Consider the following 22,973-nt stretch of genomic DNA (forward strand, 5'->3'; position numbering starts at 1 on the left):
CAGATTTACCCCTAAATCAGATTTCCCCCTACTGTGCATACCAAAAACAAAAACAAAAACAAAAAATCACCTTAGTCTGTATATAAATGCAGCATGTCCAGTAAAAATTCTGATGTCTCTGGTGTTAACTGTCTTGATGCTTTAACCAAATATTAAATCTCGATATAAAACTTTTCCCAATACTGCTAGTCCTAAGCACATATTTTATCTAATGGTTAATGGCTATTCTGGCACAAAGTCTATAGCTAATAATTTGGGAAAGCACTGCATTTTTTTCTTAGAAGATCTATAAATGCTTGTGAGTATATAAATAATCAGACATGTCATAGGAAGAGAAAATGTGCAGCTTTAACATAGTGTCTCCACATTTTATTTGACCATAGAACCCAGTTTTGACAAAATATCTATTAGTGTTCCATTGAGCTAATGGCCTTAGGAACATACTTGGAGACCTCTGTTTACTGGACTAAAGTTGGACAAGGCAGGTATCTGGCTCATGCAAGTCACACTGTGTCCAATATTGGGCACAGATAGACATGATGGCACCAAGGATTAATCTTTCAGAACATCTGTTCTTTTGATATGGAACATAAACCCAACCATCTAAATATAATTCTTGCTTTTACCACATAAAATATTTTCTGTACCTCACTGTAGCGTAACATTACTGGTGCTATTTTAATTGCCACTCGATATCATCTCAGAAGCAGCTGGCTATGTTTTGACTGTGACAGAATTGACAGAAGTTGTGTATGTGTATGTGTAATGTAATTTGTAATTCTCTGAAGTTTTAATTTATGTTTAAAAAGTGCCATGTGCCTCGATAAGTGATAAATCACCCAAGAGACTTCAGATTCTCACAATCTGGCATTGATTAGATAAAAGAAAGTAAATTTAAATTAGCTGTAAATTAAAAGGTAAACAAATATTCAGTAATTTTCATTTGTTTAGGAATATTGTATGGGGTAATATAAGGTCTTTGCAAAGTATTATTTCAGATTAAGGCCGTGAAAACCCAATGTACCTACTATACGCACTAAAATGTGTGTGTCTGACAGACACTATAAATGCATAATGATCAAATAAAACAATATCAGCTTGAGAGGTGAACTTGGCTGCCTTATACAGTAATTAGATGGCAGGGAATTTGGAGGTGATAGCACTGAGTAGCGCTGCTGGATATTTATTTTGAGCTATATTTCTAGTATAATTTATGGAGTTGTATTGATTACAGTTTTAGTCGGTTTATTCACTGTTGTGACCAAAAAACCTGACAAGCACTATTTGAGGAGGAAAAGTGTACTTAGGGGCTCACAGTTTCAGAGGTCTGAGTCTGTAAACAGCTGGCCTCATTCTTTGAGGCTCCAGTTAAGGCAAAACATCATGGTGGGAGAGCACAGCAGAGGGAAGCACCAGATAAAAAATAAACACCACACCCCAAAGGCATGCCCCCAGTGACCCACCTCTTCCAGCCACATTCTACCTGCCTTCAGTTACCAGTCAGTTAATCCCCATTAGGGGATTAATTCACTGCATGGGTTAAGGCTCTTATAACCCAGTCATTTCACTTCTGAATGTTCTTACATTGTTTCACACATGAACTTTTTGGGGACATCTTATACTCAAACTGTAAAAACTAATCACACTCATTCCATTTCTGCTTGTTATCTATTATATAACTTCAGTTATATAAGAAGCCTTAGATTCAGGGTATGATCTTTGACTATGAAAACACATATAGAGCTAACTGTCCTCGTGAGCACTATCATATTATTAATTAGCATAAAGCTTTGCCCAAATGAGTTAATAAACTACAAATTATGGATTCATAGTGCATATGGTACAGAAGTTATAGTATGTTTTAGTTTTTCTCTAACATCACAGCTAAATTGACGCTTGGAAATCAAATCCACTGCGTGCAGTGAAAGACTGCATTAAGTAATTATGAAAATATGTTGATATGAATAATAGCTTACAGTTATTAAGTATTCACTAGGTACAATTATCTGAGGTAAACCATCTTTTAAACGAACAATATTGTATAGCAGTTTTACGTTCACAGCAAAATTGAGCAGAATGTACAGAAATTTCCCACATGCTTCCTGCCTCCATATATGCATAGCCTCCCCCATTATCAACATACCCCTAGAGCTGTCATATTTGTTACAACTGATGAGCCCACACTGACACATCATGGTTATCCAAATCTTAGGGTTCAGCCTTGGTGATGTACATTCTGTGGCACTAGACAGATGGACAATGGCATGTATCCACTACAGAATACCTTACAGAGTAGTTCCACTGACCTAAAAATCTTTTGTGCTTTACCCTTTAACCTCCCCTGCCACTAGTCCCTGAAAATCACTGGTCTTTTAACATAGTATTTATATTATTTTAAATTTTTTCCATCATTTTACTCTTACAGAATGTCACATAGTGGGGATCACATAGCATGTAACCTTTTCGTATTGGCTTCTTTCACTTAGAAATACACCTTTAGATTTTTCTGTTTTGTTTATTGGCTTCACAGCTCATTTCTTTTTAGTGTTGAGATATTACCTGAGGGTTCCACACTGTATTTATCCACTCTGCTACTTAAGGACACATTAGTTTCTTCCAAGTTTTTTGGCAATGATGAACAAAGCCAAAATGCATAATTGGTGTAGGTTTTTGTGTGGACATATGTTTTCAACTTCTTTGAGTAAACATCAAGAAATGTGATTGCAGGACCATATATTTATAAGAAAGTGCTGAATTTTATTTCAAACTGGCTGTGTCTCTTTGCATTCTCAGAAGGACTGAAAGAGTGTTTCTGTTGTTCCACATCCTTATGGACATTTGGTGTTGTCAGTATTCTGGATTTCAGCCATTTTAATAGGTGTGTAGAGGTATTTCATTGTTTTAATTTACATTTCCCTAATGATATATGATTTGGAACATCTTCTCACATGCATATTTGTCATCTGTATATCTTCTTTGATGAGATATCTGTTAGGGTCTTTGAAGACCCATATTTTCAATCAGGTTAAGGTAAACTCTTTGCATGCTCAGTTTTAAGAATGAAATTACCCAAATGATATCACTGTTATAGGATTCACCTTTTGCCTAATGAAGCAATAATTATTTAATAATTTCTTAATAATTTTAAATATTTTCCATTTTTAAAAATTTTTCAAAAAATCACATTTTAAAATGTCTTTCTCTTAAGCACACAATTCTTAGCACTAAGACCTCTGAGGTTTCTGGGACTATAACAGTTAATTGCAATAGCCTAAAATTAGAAAAGTATTCTATTTCAATAATATTTATTTACTCAAATTCTAGTATGACTGAAAAGAATGCTTATATTGGGATGGATAGAAAGCAAATTTGAATTTTTCTGTGAAGAATAAATAGAAAATATGAAACATCTCATTAAATCTATTAAGTATTACATAAACCACTAACAATCATTTTAGGATGACAGAAGTAACATATTTTCTAATTAGAATAAGGGAAAAAATATTGACTGAGTATAGATAAAGGGAAATATCAGATCTTATATTATGTAGTCTTTCTCACCAGAAGTCTATTTTTCAAAAAAAAAAAAAAGTTTACATATCAAGATACTATTCATGCTTTTGGAGATACCAATCCTTGTGCACACTAGAGCTTCTAACATGCCAGAAAAATCTTAAATATCTGTAGATAATATTATTTATCAGAAATGTATCATTTTCCTTTAAGAGCTTTTATATATACTGTCCTACTAAAGGTGATTATTATTATATTCTCAAACCAAACATCTATTATCTGCTTCAGACATTTCTCTTCACTAAGAAAAAGAAAACTTCACTAGCAATCTTCATGCCTATTATTCCAAGCATTATAAGTTAAGTAGACCTCATCCAAACCATCCTCAAATTCTCTCATCCTCAGTTTAATTCACTCCTACTCAATTCTGGGGCCACTATCCGAGTGTCTCTGGTGACAGTGCTCAGACCCTGCCAACACTCTTCTTAGCCTAATAGAGGATTCTTTTTACTTGGCAGATCTATATAAAAGTCTCACTCTCTAATTCAAAGCCCTATTCCTCCTCACTGGACCACAATTTCTGGAACAATTGATGTCTTCCACATTTATTCTTGTAACTTAGAAATGAATTCTTAGTTAACTGTCAGATTCCCTGACAGTTTTTAGAATCCCTCTTTATTCAGTGAGGACCCATGTTAGACAACCACAAGAGAATCCCTGTGCAGTACTCATGCTTTGAGGTTGTGTGTAAATCCCTGTGCTGCAGTGGCCCTTGTTCCATCTTGGCCATGTAGTCACTCAAAGGACCCTGGTGTGCTCTGCCTTCTCCGGAATCACTCCTTACAGAACCTGAACCCTTCGCCTTGGGAAATCCTTCTGTGCTTTACTACGAGGAATGAACTTTATATCATACCCACTTGTGCCTATGTGTCATTTATCCTTGCATCTCATAAATTACTGGGGAGGGGGATGGAATTTATATAACACAAGATATTAACCATCCAAATAAAACAATTCTTATACATTTATTTGTGTCCATAAATCCCACCTTGTCATTCTCACATTTCATTCTGAGTTTTAAAGCCAAACCTTGTTTTTTTGTCCCCAAGATAGATATTTCTCTAATAAATGCAGGACAAGATATATATATATGGTATCCATCTATACACATGATCTCTGTCTCCCTGTGGAAACTATTAATAGCCAAGACTATATTTGTTCTTTTATGATTGGCATATTCAAATATATTTAATAAATTAGATTTATTTTGTATGTATGAGTTTCATTTAAATGAAAATAATGAGCACAGCAACATTATATCTCTTTATAGTTGAAAGATTAATATTGTGTTTACATTGTGATCATCCATTACCATATCTCCATAATATAACCTTCAGTTTGGTTCAGATATTTTGTGTCATATCTTAGTAAATACATATGTTTCAATTCATATTTTCAATTCATCATTGCAATTGTTCTTTTCAAGCCCCCTTCCCTCCATTTGTTCCATTCCTGTGGTAATCTAGTGATAGTCGTGATGTTATAGCTCTAGAGTGGGTTACTAATTAGTTCTTTCACTTTATAACTAAGTTTTCAAGCCTCATCTCTTTATACTATATCAATATAACTTATAACTATTTTCTGTTAAAAACCATCCTTCTATACTCGGAACTCATACCAGTCACAATCATTGCAAACATCTGGAATAGAGCATAAAGCACTTAATTCTTCGCTCGAGATATCTCAAAGTATAAGCAACAGTATTACATAGCCAAATTAGCACTGCAAAACAATGGAGAAAGGTATTAAAAAAAAAAAACCTGAAGTAATTTAAGGACAAGGGTGTGAAATCAGACATTTCATTTCATATGACAAATGTAGCAATTATCTGGGCTACCTTTGCTTATAATCATAAAAGATTTTTTTCTTTTGACAGTAGGTTTTTTTTTTCAGTGTTTATTACAATTACACAATCCTAATGAGTTTGCACAAGTGCATTGTTCAACTCCAATGACACTGAGATGACAGTGGCACAAATTAAAGTGTTCCTAAGCCAGCAGAGAAATGCTAAAATGGTACCAGTTGCCATCATCTCAGAATGCTTGTCTTTCTGGAATCTTACTTAATAGAATCAATCTTTTTTATCTAACAACTTCTATTTGACTTTCATGGAACCATTCCCAAATAGGTAAAATAACCATATGACTAAAGAGTGATCCTGGACACTTGAGTACTATTATTTTTTGTTCTCAGCACATTTAGAATAATTTTTAAATGAAAAATGAATGTTAGCTTCAGGTAAGTGACATTAAATTTTAATCTAACAAAATATACATCTAATGGATTTTACATATGTTAAAATATTTAATAGCTAGTAAGTTAGCTGAAATATATAATCCTCCCCTGACAGGGAAGAACCTAAATGACTTACTGAATCATGATTTTAGCAAAAGTACTAATAAAGAATACAATAAGTAAACTCTCTAGGAAGAAATAACATATCATCTGAGCATATTGGACAAAAATGAGAATTTTATATATGACCAATTTTGTGGAGTCAGGTAGAAGATGGGAAAGTTATTCTGGTTAGATAAGAATGAGCCTAGAAATATGGTAAGCATGCTTTGCCCACTCTAGCAATTCTCTATCATACCATGATGGCAAAGAAAAGATTATCATACACCGAAACCTTCCTCACCTCTGTGAAGCCATCTTACCTGGATTCCCTCTTTCATGGACATTCTACTGAGAACATCTGTATATTCCTCTTTTGAATTTCCCTAGAAATGTTCTTATTCAATCTTTCTCATTGGTCATACTATTGTCAGTTGTTCCTTTGATTCCTATTCTCTAACTTGGCTATTTTTCAAAATAATTTCTTTATGTTATTGCTGTCAGTTTGTCTTGAGTTGTGTTGTGTTGCCTGTTAGTAAAAATGGAAACTTCACTCACACAATATTGTTACCAGACAGTGAATTACAGGCAACTGACCTTCAGGTGCATATTGGAATTTTTAGAATTGAATATCTGGCTAATTAAGATTGACATATGTTGAGTTGTTTCCTTATTTTAGCATGGCAAGTAGTCTATGGTACATGAACAAAGCAAATTAACTAGGTTACTCCTATTTTACTGATACTTGCTCACTGATGCTGAAATTCAGGTTTGGACAAATGATTCTGTAGAAAATTTAAAGCCTACCAAAAGTAGCCAGTGTAACAGAACTATATTATATTTTTATGATGGCATTAAAGCAAAGGACTCAAAATCAGATCTCAAATTTTGTTCTGATGATGTCATGAAATATAATTCAGGGTTCTGAGTATTGCTGTAATTGTTCTACTCTACCTGGAAGTAGAATCTTGTGTTACGACTTCTATCACTCCAACCTGAAAGGGCAATGGTCAGAACTCAATAGGATACTTTTATTACATTGTTTAACTAGAGGAAGAGATGGACCACACTGTGGATCATAGTGTAACTGAACAGTCAGGGCTTGAGGTGAAGGTTGGAGAGTTGAAGAGAATATGGAGAAAGTTTGTGAAAAGACCTTCAGAATTGCTCCTGAGTCTGAATACATCTCTGTGAATGCTCACTGAACAAACTCTAAAGAAAACAGTCTTAACAACCGAAAGGAGTGAGTAATCTACTTTTTGAATATCAGTCACTCTTTTTCATTCAACCATGGCTCATTCAATGATTCCAAAGAAAGCAGCCCTGATGACCCCATGATGATAAGTTCAATCATACCATCATTACTGATTCTATCATTACTGCAGGAACCCAAACGACATCTGAATTCACATGCTTTCAGCAATTCAACCAGCCCTGAGGCTCCTTCATGGTAAGATACACTAAAGTAGGTTGCTTGCCACCTATTCAAATTCTATTGAGTCTCTTCCAACTTGAAATGAGCAATAATTTTTTCTTCCCTGCTTAAAGGCTTATTATAAAGTCACTTGTGAACTTTTAAAATTCCTTACATTACATCATCATCTTTCAGAATGCTTGATGTTTTCTACTCTGGGCTCTCGTAGACTAGAGATTTAGTTATTAATAGAATATTTTTCACCAGGTCTGTTTTATATTGTAAATGATCTACTCAATAATCATTCTGGACCACTTCTCAGTGCAGAAGATGACATAATAAAACTACTGGTTCCAATCTCCCTTGCAGCTAAGGCTAAGTACATGATGACTATTTAGCTCATCAGATGTGTACACACAAGACTCTAACTCAAAAATAAGTTTTGTTAAAATGGGATGTGTATTTTGCTGGTTGTATCACAGCAGAATCAGTATGTTCTCAAATCCAGCAAATTTGTTTTGGATTACTGATGCTATCACAGCTGGACTAGAGTAGAATGGGTCTCATTCCTTCAAGTGCAAATAAGAATCATTGCTTTATCCCTGTCAATAATTTGGAAACCCTACCCAAATTCCTGAATAAATGTAACCATCTACTGACTCTAGCCAAAACAAATTCCTTTATTTTCATTTAATAGCTTGAGGTGATAATGATGGAAACTGAAACTGTTATTTGATCATTTTGGATCATTAATATAATTGTGGGATTGGGCAGAAAAATGAGGTCATATTTTGTGGATTAATAAGTCTGAACTATCAAAGGAAAGTAGGTTTACTCATAAATATTTTTGGAATATTATTACAAGTCTCTTATCAGGAAAAATGTAAAGGGCTTATAAACCTCAAAAATAAAAATTCAAGTCATTCTATTTGGCATGGAATCTAAAAGTGCTGGCAAAATAGCTGAGTAAAGACAAAGGGAACGGACAGCAGTATAGCAAGATAACAAGAACCAGGTACTGCACTGCTGCAGGTGACGAATTGCACAAATGAGGTTGCATTTTCCCCTCTATTTCCCTCTTTGAAGCATAATAATAATTTTGTTTTCCTGTACATCACTGCCAGTGTGGTGTTTTCAAACATAGGCGTGTATGTCTCCAGCTCTGTGTTAAACTTACTAACTAGGCTAGTATTTTTACGATTAAATTTCTGCAGTAATAAACTAGCCCAACAGAAAAGGAGACAAAGAAAAGTGGCAGAAATTGTTGCTACTGATCATACTCTATTCTAATGATGAAGATTCAGGGCTTGAACTATCGAAGGCAGGTCTTTGAATTTCTACATAACCCTTTCTCAATTAGCTCGGAAGAAGTTCTTACTGCCAGAAAGACTGTACTGACATCTATGTCATCCTAAGTGAGTGAATGAATTCTCCTTTAATTTGAAAGAGTATATATTGCTCTATTTTCTCCACCCAGGTCTGACCCTTGACAATTTTGCTTTAATAAGAAGGAGTCAAAACAACTGACTTCCTATACTATCAACACTTCTAAGTGATCATTTTACTAGCTGCTATTCTGTTTAGTTTTGTTTTGTTTTGTTTTCCTGCCAGTTTCACTCGCCAGGGATAATGAATTGCTTTCATGCTAATTTTTCAGATGATATCTTTATTGTCTCATTTCACTTATTTTGCATAATATTAAACAGTAAAATGAAATATGAGAGTAAAAGGGAAGATTAGAGGGTGGAATTTAAAACTGGCAAAATAGATCTTAATATGAATTCTCATATCACTCTAATTCTATATGTTAAAATATACAGATTTATTCTTCAGGGCCAACTGGTTTCACTAATGAATTATATTCTCTTTTAAGGAAGAAATACCATCTATATTAAGCAAACTTTTATGCAAAGATATTGAAAATTACAGACCAAAATCCATCATGTAGAGTGATTCAAAAATCCTTATGTAATATTAGGAAATTGAACCCAGTAATACAGAAAAACTATAATATTACCAGCAAATGAGATTTACCCCAGGACTGAAGGATTTGTTTAATATTTTAAAATTAATAAACCTTATTCACAGCATTAACAGAAGAAAATAGAAAAACATTATCATATCAGCACAATCAGCTTTCATAATGAATAAAAAAAATTCTTAGCATTTTAACAATAAGAAAACTTCCTTGAACTGACAAAATGTATCTATAAACAACCTATAGTCATCAACAGAGTAACCTGCCAGTACAATGAGATGAGAAAAAATAAATAATTAAAAGTAATAAACATAAAATGGAAAAAACTAAAATTGCCTTTACTTACAAACAATATGATTATATACATTGAAAACCCCAAGGAATGGCCAAAATCCTAAGAAATAAATATGACAAACCATTGGATACAAGGTCAAATATTAATCATATTTCTATGTGTAAGCATGAAGAAATATGAGAGGAATATAAAAACCATTTATAATAGCATAAAATGACATACTTATTCATTGAATTATTCATTAAATTAATTTAATGAATAGTGTGCAAGACCTTGCTTCTGAAATCTATAAAACATAGGTAAGTGGATAAGACCTAGTAAATTGAGAGAGACATAAACTTTGTGGATAAGAATATACTAACATACTTAGACACCATAGACTCCACTTATCCTTAAAATAATATATAGACAATGCAATCCTAATCAAAATGCCAATAGGTTCTTTTTTATAGAAGTTGACAAATTGGGTATCAAATTGGTATGAAAACTAACAAAGAGATAGGGATTTAATTTCATTTTGCTACATGTGGAATGGAACCACCATTTGACCCAGCTATCCCACTCTTTGGTTTATACCCAAAGGACTTAAAATCAGCATCTTACAGTGATGCTGCCACATAATGTTTGTAGCAGCTCAATTAACAATAGTTAAACTATGGAACCAAACTAGATGCCCTTCAACAGATGTTTGGATAAATAAAATGTAGCATATATGTATATGTGTGTATATATGTGTATATATATGTATACATATTTATACACTATGGAATATTACTCAGTCTTAAAGAAGAATGAAATTATGATATTTGCTGGTAAATAGATGGAGTTGGGGAATATCATGCTAAGTGAAATAAGCCAATCCCCCAAAACCAAAAGCCAAATATTTTCTCTGATATTTGGATGCTAATTCACAATGGGAGGGAAGAATAGAGTTACTTTAGATTAGGTAGAGGGGAGTGAAGGGAGGGGAGAGGGTATGGGGGTAGGAAGGATAGTAGATGGAATCAGACATTATTACTCCATGTACTTATATAACCAGTGGTACTCTACATCATGTATAACCAAAAGAATAAGAAATTATACTCTATTATATATGATGTAAAAAAAATACTAACAAAAAGAACTGAATAAACAAAACACTCTTGAAATAGAAAAGGTTTGCAAGAGTTTTTCTACATTACTTTAGAATTCTGAGAAAGCTACACTAATCAACACTGTGATTTGTTCTAGAGACAGACTGATAAGTCCATGGAACAGAGGAAATATCAATAAATAACTCAAGGTATATCAAAGATACTAAGGCAGTTCAATAGGTAAAGTCACTTCTACAAATGGTGCTGAGATTACAGGCAAAAACATCAATTATTTATTAAAATTGCTACTTAAAATTGAATCTTACTTCAGGGCTAGTACTCTTACCTTAGACCAGGATAGGAATTAGTAAAACTTTAGAAGATACCCACTATTTATTTTTTCTAAAATACAAGGGTCAAAACTTTAGGAAACACCCATTACTTTTTTTTCTAAATATAGTGACCAAAACATCAACCAACCACGTACTGGATTGATATGTATTGGATTGCTATGGTTAATGGTGAATTTCATGATATCTCTTTGTACATTTTTAATGTATTATACCTATTTTGTTATAAGTACTTTATTATAATTATATATTTATTATAAATAATAAATAACCCATCATGTCTCAGGACTTACGCAGTATGGAGTGATGAACAAAACCAACTAACCACCTTGTCCTTATTCTCAAGGATTATTTTGTGCATAACACAAAAAGGTAGGAGAAACACATTAGCCAAATAAACACACAAAAATACATGTTATCACTTCTTTTTGCAATTGCCAGATAACTTTGCAGTTTTTAATATATTCATTTTTGAATGGCTCTCATCCTAATATGTCAGTTAATTCCTTCCCATCAACCTGTGCTTCACAATTAGTCTATCTTTGCTATGAAAATAGCTATGATTATTCTTGGAAAGATGGGTCTAGTTAGATTAGGGTATAATGACCTGCTTTTTCAAGGAAGTCAGAAAGTCATGATTGAGCTGAGATCAAAAGGTTGGTAGAAATTGTCAAGTGCTAAGCAGAGGAAAAACCTTTAAGCTCTGGACACATGTGGAAAAATTCTGAAGTAAGATTAGGTATGGCACATGTCTATAATCCCAGCAACCTGGGAAGCCCTGCCAGCCTCAGCAACTTAACAAGGCCCTAAGAAATTTAGAAAGACCTGTCTCACAATAATAAATCAAAAAGGCTGGGGATGTAGCTCAGTGGTAAAGTACCCCTGGGTTAAATCTCTGGTGCCCCTCTGTCAAAATATTCTGAAGTAGATGAGAGATTTGCATGTTTAAGGAAATATCATCCTGTGTGTGTGTGTGTGTGTGTGTGTGTGTGTGTGTACATGTGTGCATGTGTGTGTGTGGAACTAGTCAGTTGGTCTGATGGAGAATTTGGGGAGAGGCACTAGCTCGATCATGTAGAACCCTGGGTCTGATACTGATTTGGGGTTTTATCCAGGGCAACATTAGACTTTTGAAGGGTTTTAAGTAAAAAGGTACTACTGGATCTTTAAAAAGACTACTCTACTGACTCCGTGAAGAAGTTTGAAGAGAATAATACACAGATGTTAGGAACCATATGCTCAGGAAACAGCTGTCATTTGCAGTTACATGCTATAGACAGATGGGCGTCTGTCTGGGACAAGGCCATTCAACTTATCAAAGGGCACATTGGGCTCATAATATCTGCACACTGCTCTAGTCATTGATTTCAAAAGTTCTTCTGAAGCTAAGTTAAACATTTAGATAATTGATTCATCATGACTCTTGTCAATTTGTGAGAGCTTATTTTGATTTGAAACATTTGAAATCAGAGGCAAATCATCTTTAAAAAATAATTCCAGCACAGCTCACATTGAGCATTTGAATTAGAGTAGTACAGCATCCTTATGGACCTGTCAGGGGCAGACGGGCAAATACTCACTTTTAAGTGGCTGAAATGAAATTCTGGACAGGATTACATAAAACTGTGTATTCCTGTCTTGAGGCTTGTCTCCCAAGACAGTAATGTTAGTATTTATAGAACTGATGCCTAGTTACTATGCCTGAGAGCAATTTGAAGGTGAGATAGAAAAGAAACCTATTTAACAACTGTGAAGGCTGGAATTTAATCTACCCAATTACTATTCCAAAGCATTGAAGTTAAGATATTTCATAATATGGACATTGAGGAAGGGTTAAAGTTCTCAATGTATTCAAAACTGATGAAATTTAGTTGCGGAAATAAATTTTCTAGGGTTGAAAATATTATAAACCCCCCAAATAAAAAGCATGTTGTTTGTTGTTTTCATTCTTTAATGATACCATACTGTATAACAGCTTCATTGTATAGTTTTTCTACAATCTACATTCCTATGCCACACATTAGATTACAGGACTCAACCTTGGAACTTAAGAAGACATTAATAGAGTTTTAAGAGGCTCAATGATTAATGAATATATATTGGGGATTCTGATTCAGAAGCCTGTGCATTTATCCTTGAATTATCCCTTTCTGATTTCATTTATAATTTGTATTTAGTTTAACATCTTGATCTTCTAATCTATTCCTTCTCAAGGGCAGAAATAAAATTTTGAAGTGTAAAATGCATGTTCTCACTTCCTTGCATAAAATCCCTTGGTTGTTCAATATAAATTCCTAATATGGTAACAACAATAATCACAAAACGTTTAATTCCTGTGTCCTATTTCAATTTTCCTTGTCATTTAGACAGAGTTTTAGATTTCAAGCTGCTCAACTGAATCACAGCATAATACAATATAGCCAATGCTATGACTTGTCTGGAAAAAAAATTTTTTCCAACACAATCTAACATACGACTTTTCATACTATATTTTAATTAACTCATTTTCAGTCTTTCCAATTTGTGAGTTGCATAAACCCCAGGATCATACATCATTTTAACATATGTTATTAAATTCACTCTTGAAAATTCATGAATAAAGAATTAATGAAATACAGATTTTTGTTATATGATAGAATTGGATATTTCAGTTAGGTGAAAATATAATGTGAATTAATAGTGATGTAGCTTCCTAAAGAGTCAATGATCTAAGAATGAAGCCATGCCAGCATTCAAATCTAGGGAACATCAAGAACCACCTGATTTCCAGAATCAGATAAAATTTACATTTATTCACTCAGATCTAAGTAGCATAACTAAAAAAAAAGTAATGAAGGAACTTACAGGAAAATTCCAAATTACATGCAATATATAATGGATAGGGGCCTTCAGAACTAATAAAAATTATGAATAAAAATATATAATACATATATGAAAATATCTATAAGACTTAGATAATAATGTTATGGTGTACTTCCACATGTACACCACTCAGCTTAATAAATTGTATATAAGCAGTTAGGAAGTCCTTGGATGATCCCCTTTTCAAAAATGTGAAAAAATTTGCATTATTTGTAAGTAATGAAAATTTTATTTGTCTTCTTTCCTTATGCCTTTCTTTTCTTTTTTTTTTCTGAGCATTCTTCATTTGTTCTATTTAGTTATACATGACAGCAGAATGCATCTCAACTCATTGTACACAAATGGAGCACAACTTTCATTTCTCTGGTTGCACAAGATGTAAAGTCACACCTTTTGTGCAATCACACATGTACATAGGGTAATAATGTGTGTCTCATTCCATCATCATTTCTTATCATTATTATCTTGAGTTAGTTGGAAACTGTGGATTATTATTCAAGAGTCTTATTGAATTGAACTATTAGAATTATTTTCTGATGGTTTTAAGAAGCTATTTATTTCTAATAAGTAGGGATTTATTTCTATTTTTATTTTGACTTTTTATCATGAATTTGTGAACTTTTATTGAAGGATTTTTAATCTATTAAAATGATGATATGATTAGTCTCCTTTAATCTTTCAACATTATACTACCCTTTTGTTCCTGTTAAACCATTTTATTTTAAAAATGTGATTTTTTTTTCTTCTTTTACATTGGTGGTTTTAGTTTACTGATTATTTTCTTCAGGATACTTTGTATTTTGTTTCATAAAAAAGGTTAATGTATGATTTCTTTTTCTGAATTGTAATGGCTAATTTGAATTGTCAACTTGATTGGATTAAGAGATGCTGATGATTAAGAGGCTTCTGGGTGTGTCCATGAGGGTGTGTCTAGGAATGATTGGAATGCAGGATAGTGAACTGAACTGGAGACCCTCCCTAAGTGTGGCTGGCACTGCCCAACAGGATGGAATAAAAGTTGGAAGAACAAGGAAGCAGATGCAGATGCAAGCTTGGCTCTTCTTGAAGGGGTTCTTGATTGCTACTTTGTTTGTATGAGGATATCAGACTCTCACTTCTTCACTCTTCCAAAGTGGACTCTGTCAGTGATTCTCCAGGGAGTTTTCAGAAGCCTTGATCTCCAACTAGGGTAGCAATATTGATTCTTCTTGTTCTGGGGCTTCTACCTCTTGGACTGTGCAGCTACTGGTTCTTCCAGCTCTCCAGCCTGCAGATGGCCATCATGGACTATCCAGTTTCTGGTCATGTAAGCCAATCTAATAAATCCCCTTTTTATAATCATACTTCCTATTGATTCTGTTCCTCTAGAGAACCCTACACTGAATTGTGTGGAATTTGCATCAAGAATATATTAGCTTCATAAAATTACTTGAATCAATGGTACAGAATAGAGGACACAAACACAAACCCACATAAACACAGTTTTCTCATGCTAGACAAAGGTGCCAAAAACATACAATGGAGAAAAGATAGCCTCTTCAACAAATGGTGCTGGGAAAACTGGAAAGCCATATGCAACAGAATGAAACTAAACCCCTATCTCTCACCCTGCACAAAACTCAACTCAAAATGAATCAAGGACCTTGGAATCAGACCAGATCTGAACCTTATAGAAGAAGAAGTAGGTTCAAATCTTCATCATGTCCACTTAGGATCAGACTTCCTTAACATGACTCCCAAAGCACAAGAAATAAAAGCAAGAATCAATAACTGGGATAGATTCAAACTAAAAACTTTCTCTCAGCAAAGGAATCAGCAATGTGAAGAGAGAGACTACAGAGTGGGAGAATATCTTTGCCACACATACTTCATATAGAGGACTAATCTCCAGAATCTATAAAGAACTCAGAAAACTCTACTCCAAGAATACAAATAACCCAATCAACAAATGCGCTAAGGAAATGAATAGACACTTCACAGAAGAAGATCTACAAGCAATCAACAAACATATGGAAAAATGTTCAACATCTCTAGTAATAAGAGAAATGCAAATCAAAACCACCCTAAGATTCCATCTCACCTCAATTAGAATGGCGATTATCAAGAATACAAGCAACAATAGGTGTTGGCGAGGATGTGGGGAGAAAGGTACACTCATACATTGCTGGTGGGGTTGCAAATTAGTGCAGCCACTCTGGAAAGCAATGTGGAGATTCCTTAGAAAACCTGGAATGAACCCACCATTTGACCCAGCTATTCCACTCCTTGGCCTATACCCAAAGGACTTAAAATCAGCATACTACAGAGATACAGCCACAACAATGTTCATAGCTGCTCAATTCACAATAGCCAGATTGTGGAACCAACCTAGATGCCGCTCAATTGATGAATGAATAAAGAAACTGTGGTGTGTGTGTGTGTGTGTGTGTGTGTGTGTGTGTGTATAAAATGGAATATTACTCAGCCATAAAGAATAATAAAATCATGGCATTTGCAGGCAAATGGATGAAATTGGAGACTATCAAGCTAAGTGAGATAAGTCAATCTCAAAAAAACAAAGGACGAATAATCTCGCTGATAAAGCAGATGATGATACATAATGGGGGGTGGGAGGGAGGCAAGACTGGAAGAAGGAGGGACTGTATAGAGGAAAAAGAGGGGTGGGAAGGGTGGGGACGAAGGAAAAAAATAACAGAATGAATCAAACACCATTACCCTATGTAAATGTATGATTACACAAATGATATGCGTCTACTTCATGTATAAACAGAGAAACAAGTTGTACCCCATTTGTTTACAATGAATCAAAATAAATAAATTATTAAAAAAAGAAAGAAAGAAAATAAAATTACTTGAGAGATGCATTGGTTTTTAACTGATTCTATATAACAAATTACCATAAACTTAATGGCTTTGAATTTGATCCTGTTTTTACAGCTCTTTGACAATCCTCTTTTGCCTGTCCTTTCCACTTTCAAGAACTTGTGATTAGGTTGAATGTTCCTGGATAATCCAGGGTATTCAAAGTTCTTAATTTAATACATCTGCAAAGTCTCTTTTGCTATGTAAATAACATATTCACAGGTTGTGGAGTTTGGAATGTAAACAGCTTTGGGGAACCATTATTCTGGCTCAGCAGGAGGTATCTCCTCTTTTGCTTTTCAGGGGAAATTCTATGGAGACTTGAAATGATGATTCCTTGCAGGTTTTATAAACTTATTTGCACCATCAAATGATGTTTTGTCTTATGTGAAAAGATGTTAAACAAATGACTCAACCTTTTAGTGGCAATAAGAACATTCATACTTCTAATTCTTGAGTGAATTTTGATAAATTCTAATATATTGTACTTTAATGTACATTTTCAGAGTAGTCCACAGATATAAAGTTTTCTGTGTTCTTTTATTATCTTTTAAAACATCTGCTTTCACTGAATTCATGATCTTTTTAAGAAAACACTGAGCTTTGATCGAACTTGCTAAAGATTTCTCTTTTTTTAGTCTTTCAAAGAAACAGATTCTGAGATTGTTGAAAGCACATTTGTCCCACTCTAAACTTGCCTTAATTGTTCTCTTTATTCCTAGGAGTTATTTTATTATTTAAAAAATTTTAAATTGAAAGTTTAAGGCATTATTTTAAAGCTTCCATTTGTTCATCCTATAAGCACTCAAAGTGAGAAAATTCCCTCTCAGTACTTGTCATCCAATTAATAGTTTCTTTTTTACATTGTTTTTTTCTTTGAATTGTTAGCTAAGGTATGCTTTAAAATTCCAAGTCTTGTGATACTTTAATAAATCTTTGCATTATTGAGTTAAAAATATTATAATGAGGTCAAACATGGCTATCATACTGAATTTTTAAAATTCGCATTTGTTTTAAAGACAGTATATAACCAATTGTTCTGTGTAGGTTTGAAAAGAATGTGTAACAAAGTTTTAGGTGAAGTTTTACACATACATACACCAGATATACAGAGAAATAATGCAATTTAATATTATTTATATTCGTGCTGCTGGTGTATTGCAGAACTTCTATTCTTAAGTTTTGTTTGCATGAATGGTCTCCTTTGATAGTGGGTTTCTCAGTTTGTGTTTGCGTGTGTGTGTGTGTGTGTGTGTGTGTGTGTGTGTTTTACTGGGTAAATTAAATCTAGATTTAGTATATCTAACTAAGGAAATAAAGCTTAATATCCTTTCAAACATTTTTATTACTGATACCTCTTTGCCTCAAGTGTATTTTGTGTGTTTCTAAAGTAGCTATTCCAAAACTATTTTGGTCAGTATGTTTTTAGTGTATTATTCTCTATTCTCATTTTTTTCTGTGTGTTTGTTTTAAATTACATTTTCTATACCTAGCTTATGTCTGAATTTTATGCAGTGTGAACTTCTCTGTGTTTGTTTGTTTGGTTTTTGCTTGTTTGCTTCTTTAATTTTTTTTGATACAGTTGAATCTATTCCTCTTGTATATTGCAATAACAAATATGTCGATACATTTCTATCTTAGATTTGCCCTCTTTATTCTATTTTGACTTGTATTGTTTATTTCAACTTATTTTACTATTTTAGAATATTTTGTTATTTTATTAAAATTATTTTAATGATTACCATTCTACTTTTATCATCCTTTTATAAAATTCAAAAGCTAATATGAATCTTTTCCATCCCACAAAATTAGGATCATTGAATACTTTAACTCCAATAGCTACTCTCCTTTTGGCTTACATATTTTCCAATGTTATTACTATTTTTTTTAATTTCTCAAATTAGATAATAATATTACTCTTCCATATTTTCCCTGGTGTTCACTTGTATCTTTTGTTCATTCTTGCTTGCTTCAAACTTTTCTTAATGAATAATTTTTCTTACTTATAAAGTACATCCTTCATTGTTATTTATAATAAGATCTCCTGTTGGCAAGCTAATTTGGTTTCCATTTGTGTGAAACTTGTAAATTGCAGTATTTCTCTGCAGGGTTCTTATTTTTCATTATAGACACCTGGTCAGTTGGGTAAGTTCATTGAATGGCGTTTGAAGTGTCTCTGCATGACATTGATGGCAGTGGAGTCCCACCAGCTTAGGCTGCAAATGACTTTATAGGATATGGCTGTACCTGTTGTAAGTGAAAGATGAGCATCTTACCACTTCACTTAGACTTGACCCTGAGGGTCAACAGAGTAGAGAAGACTTCCTTGTGGGCAGAATGTATTTCCTTTTGAAAATGCATAAAATGTAAAATTCAATTCTTAGGTAAATGTAAGAGAACTGAAGAATGGTTTGAGAAGATGCCAGGGACTTGGAAGGTATAAAAATGGAGAACTGGTAAAAATCTGGACAGTTTTTCCCTTGAATGAGTACAGAGCCTAGGACTAATTTGGTGCTGTCTGAGGTGAGTGCTCATCCAGATACAGATCATGAACTCAATAATAAGTTCACGAAATAAACTAGCATAAGGATATCAGTCAGCCTTTTCCCCTCAACCACCCCAGAGTTTGCTCAATGAGTTCATTAACAAATTGACTGTGGTGGAAGGAACGAAGGTTATGTGTAGATATAAAAACACAAGCTTGCCATCATGGAAGCTAACATTTCTCCACCAAATTTTGCCTGATTTACTGGCAGCAATATCTAGCCCCAAGTCCTCTGTACTGCTGTATAATTGAGTAACAAATCTCCTCATGGCAGCTGTAGCACTTTCTAATAGAGGAGAATTTGTTCCAACTGAAACAAACACATATTCTGTATATAGTTTTGATTTTCTTTCCACCACACTTCAAAGAGCAGTAATAACTGTATTTATATCTTTGGGACTATCTTATTTAACTTTATGCCAACTGATCTAATATTTCTTCTGATCAAGAAACTCATATTCTTCCAAAAGAAGTAAGGCAATGGGCTTTGTGTCCACAGGATTCACTGGCTTTATCTATTATTACCTCATCACTTAGACACCAGCAGAAAGAATCACTGAAGACAGTTACAGCACCTGCTGGGAGTACAAAGTTTTGGAACAGTCCTTCAGGAAGTAGTATATATGCTGAAACAGCAAGTAATAGATGGTGTTCTTTTCTTATTTCCCCAAACCAGAAATATGTGGATCCAGAGACAAAATGAGTGTGGGCCTTCTTAATACAACACCAGAAAACCCACTCACAATGTTGAGTGGCCTGTAATGAATTCTTTACTGGTTTTTATAATGGATTCTATTCTATGTAACTAAAAACCTTGACAGATATAGGAGTTGGTGATACCTATCAGAGGTAGAATGATTAAAGGTTTGGAATCTCTGAATGGGATTCTATGAAAACTAAATGGGGTTTTACAGTCAGTACTGCTCACTGTCAAATAAAGAAGAGGCTTTCGTTATTAGAAACTGAGTGCAAATCTGAGTACTTAGGTGCAAGATGCAACATGATATTCTTAAGCCTTAATTTCTCCATTTTGCTCTAGTTTCCTTACAGAGTTGGGGAAATGTCGATGTAGATCATGCTTGTACAAAGAGGCAGACTGTGAATTTCATATGCACAAGGACCATGACTTCCATGTTTGAATACACCCAGCATCTACCATGATAGCTGATACATTGTGTCAATAAATGATTGATAATAGAAAGAATATCAATATAATTGAAGCAAGAAACCAAAGGGAGGAAAGAGGGGAGAGAAAGGAAAAGAACTAGAGAATGAAGTTGATCAAATTATGCTATGTGCATATATGAATATATCACAATTCATCCCAATTTTATATGTAACTGTAATATATTAATTACAAAATGAATAAATAGAAGGAAGACCAAATAAAGTAGAACAAGGGGATTAGGGGGAGGATAGAGCGGAGGGAAAGAGGACATATGTTATATGCATTTAGGACTATGTCAAACAATCCACACTGTTATGTATAATTATAATGCATTATTTTTACTTAGATTTATTCTTATTCTATGTGCGTATTAAACACAGAAGTCATTTTCTTTCATAAATATCTTTCATAAACATTGCAGTATTTATTCATATGCATTTTTCTATGCTTTTTGATCATTCAATATTCATAAGTCTTCATAGTCATCTGAGGGAAGTTGACTGTGTACTTAATCCTTTGTTTTTACCTATAAAATGACTGATAAAGAACTTTCATTCTGTGGTCAAAGTGACAATTAAAAAATTGAGGAGGTACGTAGATCTGTCATCCTACATGTTCCCAAAATAATATCAGTAAATTTGTCTTAAGCTTTTCTAAACACATCCTGCCCTTGTTTTTATTCTCCTGAGTGTCAAATCAAAGTTTGCTTTTGAAATGCTACAGTTGAGACCCACTAAAGTAAACAAGGAAGTGGGCCATTTTATTCACTGCTAAGACATAAGGCCGTGGAATCAAAAGTCTGAGGACACAGGGCAACAGCATGACTCCATGTGATAGCAAATTCCAGAGTCTGCGCTCTATTAAAGTGTATAATTTGGGGAAGTATATTTAATTCATGTTTTGGATGACCATTGTATTCATTTATGATCCTTTCTTCCATATAGTTCTTTATATATGCCCTATTCTTTTCTCAGAAATTCTCAGAGCCAGACAGCAGAATGGGGAAAGATCTTTGTTAAAGGAACAGATGCTCAAGAAGAGGAGATGTCATTCTGTCTAAGGTACTCTTGGAGGCTTGAAGTAGCAAACCAGCTACTCCGAATGTGTACTGCAGACTTTATTCCCAGCAGTGCCATATGCCCATTTATGCCTTTCAGCACTGTAATTCTTAGTGCCTTGGGAAAAGGCACCCAAGAACTAATTTCCTTTTCAGAAAAAATCAGATAGTATATCTAACAGAATTATAGAAAGCAGCAAATACTGAAAGTAAAATTACTGCTATAGAAAATTCTGTATCTAGGATTTGAATTGGTTGAATTGAATCTACATACTATGTGTCTACACCCACTGTTACAAAATATTCATGTTTATTCCAGGGTCTCTCAAATGTTACTTTTTGAAGAAGGAACTTTTTGGTATGTTCAAGTTCTTATACATGGGAAGTGCATGCCTGTTGTTTTTTTCCTCTGAATAAGATGAATATCAGTAAGTATCATATTATTACCAAAACTGTATTTATCATATGTAATAATTAGCTTTTAGTCAAGTAGTAAACAATACTTTGAATATTGTGAAAGTTTGTCAATTTTCTTGAACTTCTTTTTACCTTCCATGCTGTTGTCTTTTAAAAATAGTTATTCCTTCAAACTCCAGGTGACAGTATTCCTGAGAGTACATCTCATGAGGGCCTTACGCACATACATATAGATAATTTAACCATTACATATAAACATTCAACACATTACATTCAACACTTTAAGGACACCTTCAATGGAACAGATGCACACATCTGCAACATCTCCGTTGTCCCAGTATGAAAACATTCTCACTCTGTAAGTCCCTGTTCCTCAGAATGGGATTTTTTTTTTTTTCAAGGTATGACATATTTAGCTTTTTGAAAAAGTTTCTAACAGACTTCCATACACTTGAGTGAAGAGTTGGACTAAAAGGCAGAAAGACCAGCAAAATCATGTTCAAAATAGCTCAATACATTTAAAAACAATATACATGCATATATATATGCACATATATATATATATATATATATAAAGGTATTTATCTCTCTACTTTTTTAATATTTGATATACATAGAGAATTTGAGTCAAAAGTCAAGAAACTAGAACAAAGCACACACATATAGAGAGACTCACATAGCTCAGACTCTTATAATTGCCAAACATAAGGCCTATAATGCTAATTGAGCAGCATGACTTTTAGCAGGTAAAATATATCAGCTTAGAATCAGAAAACCACTTACATGTCTACTTTTGCACTTGAGAATTAATTCAGCATTAAGTGTAAATGATGTGAAAATGTTATAAAACATAAAAGAGGTCATTACCTCCTTGATTCTCTGAATTTTGAGATTTTAAATTTATTCTTTTATCATTAACTCACAGATGTCTTTCATTCTCCTAATAAATGGGACCATAACCCCAATTTATAGTTGAAATTGTAAATCACGATATAAATAGTGCCTATTTAATAAGCAAGTCTAACAGAAAAAACAATTTCCTTTA

This window comes from Sciurus carolinensis, chromosome 6, assembly GCF_902686445.1.
Source record: "Sciurus carolinensis chromosome 6, mSciCar1.2, whole genome shotgun sequence".
Classification (NCBI taxonomy): domain Eukaryota; kingdom Metazoa; phylum Chordata; class Mammalia; order Rodentia; family Sciuridae; genus Sciurus; species Sciurus carolinensis.